Source organism: Nomia melanderi, unplaced genomic scaffold (genome assembly GCF_051020985.1).
Source record: "Nomia melanderi isolate GNS246 unplaced genomic scaffold, iyNomMela1 scaffold0661, whole genome shotgun sequence".
NCBI lineage: Eukaryota > Metazoa > Arthropoda > Insecta > Hymenoptera > Halictidae > Nomia > Nomia melanderi.
The window spans coordinates 10,001-15,000 of NW_027475775.1; the positions used below are offsets into that span (position 1 = coordinate 10,001).

The window sequence follows — 5,000 nt, forward strand, 5'->3', positions numbered from 1 at the left end:
AGTGGAGCGGTATCCGCGGGCGGTCGTAATTGAACGACGCACGACGCCGCGAACACTCACGCGAGTCCATACAAACGATTCCGATCGTTTTGCAACAACTAGAACGTACACTGTCCGTGAAATTCACAGAATTTTCGCGTGTCCGCGACAAACGCCGACGAGACACCCATCGTTCGCTCGTACGTAGCATCCTTCTCTTAACCCGACTCAGAGACGTTCTTTGCGCCCTTCGGTAAAAAAACGTTCGATCCGAAGAGGTGAACGACGGCGGGGATTTGACAGAGCTACGCAAGCAGTGTATGGTACGTAAACGACCCTCAGCCAGGCGTGGTCCAGGAATTGTATCCGTGGACCGCAATGTGCGTTCGAAATGTCGATGTTCATGTGTCCTGCAGTTCACACGTTGACGCGCAATTAGCTGCGTTCTTCATCGACCCACGAGCCAAGTGATCCACCGTTCAGGGTAATCGTATAAATTTTATATTTCACATATATAATTTTATTCTCACTTGTTCGACCTAATATCTCTCTTCTTTCAAAGAGAAGATAAAAGTTGATACCTGAATCTCCGACCAGCGCGCGAAGGAGATTCAGGCGTCGCCTTGGAGACGACACCGAAGCCTTTCGAGACGAAAAACGTTCAAGTAATATGTATATATTTCTCGACGTTCCGGGCGTATAGTGCATTCAAAAACCCGCGAAAGACGCAGAAGACTCGCACGCGTGGAAACGACGGGGATATATTTTGTATCCTACCCGATACTGAATCCATCGCGTGCAGTCGACCCTCGCGTTCTTCCGATCAGACGCATCTATTGTTGCGCGCATGTTTTCGCGTCGCATCGCGCGAAACGTTGCACGAATCGTACCGATCGATCGATTGAAAGCAAATAATGAAAAAAGACTTCACAGCTGGCTCTTTGCCGGTCATTCGTCCCATGTTATCTCTTGCCGCGAAATTGGCGCGCAAGAGTTGGGTGTCAGACGCGCGGCTTTAAAACGAGCTTCACGGCCGGTCCCTTCGTTACCGCTTTCGTTCTTTCTCTCGGAACGACCATGAACGAACACGACGAGCGACGCTACGGCATACACACGTCCACGGATTCGATTAAAAAAACAGACTTCACAGCTGGCTCTTTGCCGGTCATTCGTCCCATATTATCTCTTGCCGCGAAATTGGCGCGCAAGAGTTGGGTGTCAGACGCACGGCTTTAAAACGAGCTTCACGGCCGGTCCTCTCAATTCCGTGTACGGTACACGCAAGATGCGGGTTCCACTTCCAGACTACCCGGTCCCTTCTCTCTACGAGAATCGATAGTAGAAGAACGGCTCGAAAACGCGTCTCAGAGACTAGGGGAAAAGAAGCGGTATGCGAGCGAAACGAAAACGCATTATGGAAACGTCGCGAAACAATGTTCGACGGTTGCTCGGTTCCAATCGTGCGGCCGTTTCAATTTCTCGTGCGCTTCACCGTCCCTCTCCGTAACTCTGGCCGATCGCGTATACCGAAGAGCCGACACGCGCAAAAACCACAGGCATTGTATACTGTGTATATATATATATATATGTTACAGTCACAGCCTTCGCGCGTTTTACTCTCCGACGCGGGGTTTCCACGACGAAAGAGAGACAGTTTCGTGGCGGGTGACTCGGCCGAATCGCTACGACGGGTATTTCTATTATAGAACGAATCATCGCCACCCTTTACCAGTGCCCGACGAAGGAATCACAAGGTCATCTGGAGTTTACAATGCCAGCGACGGTAATTCCAACGAAGACCCGATAAGTCAACTCATCGTTCTATTTCTCCCCGTACAGAAAAGCGAATCGACGCTAATGCACCTCGCGCAAGCACGAACGTTCTCTTCGCGTGGATCGTCCCATCGTCCAAAGATGTAAAGACGCATTGGAGATCGTGGTCTCTGGCGGGCTCATTGCACGCCCCACTGCATATCTTTCCTCGAATCGAGAATGATTCGTCCACTAAGGCTGCGAAACTACGCGTCGAGGAAACTAGGGGAAAGAAGCGGGATGCGAGCGAAACGACAATACATTATGGAAACGTCGCGAAACAATGTTCGGCGGTTGCTCGTTTCCTCCTGCGGACGTTTCATTGCTCGGGCGCTTCACGTCCCTCCGTAACCTTCGCGCGATCGCGTGCCCCGGAGAGCCGGCAACCGGTGAACCACAGGCGTATAAACTATAGTCTTCTATAGCAAGCCTTCGGCGGTTACTCTCCGACGCGGGGATTCCACGACGAGAGAGAATTTCGTGGCGGGTGACATCGGTCGAAACGCTACGACGGGTATTTCTATTATAGAACGAATCATCGCCACCCTTTACCAGTGCCCGACGAAGGAATCACAAGGTCATCTGGAGTTTACAATGCCAGCGACGGTAATTCCAACGAAGACCCGATAAGTCAACTCATCGTTCTATTTCTCCCCGTACAGACAAGCGAATCAACGCTATCGCACCTCACGCATGCACGAACGTTCTCTTCGCGTGAATCGTCCCATCGTCGAAAGATATAGCCGCTTGGAGATCGTGGCCCATCAAGTTCTTCCGTAACTCCTGCGCGATCGCGTACCCCGGAGAGCAGGCAACCGGTGAACCACAGGCGTATAAACTATAGTCTTCTATAGCAAGCCTTCGCGTTTACTCTACGACGCGGGGATTCCACGACGAGAGAGATTTTCGTGGCGGGTGACACGGCCGAATCGCTACGACGGGTATTTCTATTATAGAACGAATCATCGCCACCCTTTACCAGTGCCCGACGAAGGAATCACAAGGTCATCTGGAGTTTACAATGCCAGCGACGGTAATTCCAACGAAGACCCGATAAGTCAACTCATCGTTCTATTTCTCCCCGTACAGAAAAGCGAATCGGCGCTATCGCACCTCACGCAAGCAGGAATGATCTCTTCGCGTGGATCGTCCCATCGTCGAAAGATGTAAGACGTACAGAAATCGTGGTCCATCACGATTATTCGTAACTCTCCGAGTCGCGTATCTGAGAGTAGGGCAAACGGAGAACCACAGGCATAAATAATACTATATATTTCTTATATAGTTAGCCTTCGCGTTTTACTCTCCGACATGGGGATTCCACGACGAGAGAGAGTTTCGTGGCGGGTGACTCGGCCGAATCGCTACGACGGGTATTTCTATTATAGAACGAATCATCGCCACCCTTTACCAGTGCCCGACGAAGGAATCACAAGGTCATCTGGAGTTTACAATGCCAGCGACGGTAATTCCAACGAAGACCCGATAAGTCAACTCATCGTTCTATTTCTCCCCGTACAGAAAAGCGAATCGACGCTATCGCACCTCGCGCGAGCACGTAACTACTCTTCGCGTGGATCGTCCCATCGTCGAAAGATGTAAGACGCACGGAAATCGTGGCCCATCAACGTTTTTTTGTAACTCTGCCGATCGCGTATCACAGAGCCGAGACGCACATACCACAGGCGTATAATACCGTTTTCTTTCGTATGGTAAGCCTTCGCGTTTACTCTTCGGCGCGGGGTTTCCACGTCGAGAGAGACTTTCGTGGCGGGTGACATCGGTCGAAACGCTACGACGGGTATTACTATTATAGAACGAATCATCGCCACCCTTTACCAGTGCCCGACGAAGGAATCACAAGGTCATCTGGAGTTTACAATGCCAGCGACGGTAATTCCAACGAAGACCCGATAAGTCAACTCAACGTTCTATTTCTCCCCGTACAGAAAAGCGAATCGACGCTGTTGCACCTCACGCAAGCACGAACGTTCTCTTCGCGTGGATCGTCCCATCGTCGAAAGATGTAAGACGCACGGAAATCGTGGCACATCACGTGTTTTCGGAACTCTGTCGACCGCGTATCTCAGAGACGACGCGCGCGAACCACTGGCATATACTATTATATATCGCGTTTTACCCTCCGACGCGGGGATTCCACGACGAGAGAGAGTTTCGTGAGCGGGTTGACTCGGAAGAAACGCTACGACGGGTATTTCTATTGTAGAACGCATCATCGCCACCCTTTACCAGTGCCCGACGAAGGAATCACAAGGTCATCTGGAGTTTACAATGCCAGCGACGGTAATTCCAACGAAGACCCGATAAGTCAACTCAACGTTCTATTTCTCCCCGTACAGAAAAGCGAATCGACGCAATCGCACCATACGCGTGCACGTAAACAACTCTTCGCGTGGATCGTCCCATCGTCGAGAGACGTAAGTTTTCATAGTATGAATTCGCGTTTTACTCTCCGACGCGGGGATTCCACGACGAGAGAGAGTTTCGTGAGCGGGTTGACTCGGAAGAAACGCTACGACGGGTATTTCTATTATAGAACGAATCATCGCCACCCTTTACCAGTGCCCGACGAAGGAATCACAAGGTCATCTGGAGTTTACAATGCCAGCGACGGTAATTCCAACGAAGACCCGATAAGTCAACTCAACGTTCTATTGCTCCCCGTACAGAAAAGCGAATCGACGCAATCGCACCATACGCGTGCACGTAACAACTCTTCGCGTGGATCGTCCCATCGTCGAGAGACGTAAGTTTCCATACTATGAATTCGCGTTTTACTCTCCGACGCGGGGATTCCACGACGAGAGAGAGTTTCGTGAGCGGGTTGACTCGGAAGAAACGCTACGACGGGTATTTCTATTATAGAACGAATCATCGCCACCCTTTACCAGTGCCCGACGAAGGAATCACAAGGTCATCTGGAGTTTACAATGCCAGCGACGGTAATTCCAACGAAGACCCGATAAGTCAACTCAACGTTCTATTACTCCCCGTACAGAAAAGCGAATCGACGCAATCGCACCATACGCGTGCACGTAACAACTCTTCGCGTGGATCGTCCCATCGTCGAGAGACGTAAGTTTCATAGTAAGCCTTCGGCGTTTTACTCTCCGACGCGGGGATTCCACGACGAGAGAGAGAGTTTCGTGAGCGGGTTGACTCGGAAGAAACGCTACGACGGGTATTTC

At 50.9% G+C, this 5,000-nt stretch overlaps 1 non-coding gene across 1 annotated transcript; it reads right to left on the bottom strand.

Annotated features, from left to right (window-relative positions):
• Nucleotides 1-311: 311 nt before the first annotated feature.
• LOC143176610 (5.8S ribosomal RNA) lies at nt 312-466 on the bottom strand. The gene has a single exon (XR_013001136.1). It is a non-coding gene; the product is annotated as a 5.8S ribosomal RNA (ribosomal RNA).
• Between the last annotated feature and the right edge of the window lie 4,534 nt (nt 467-5,000).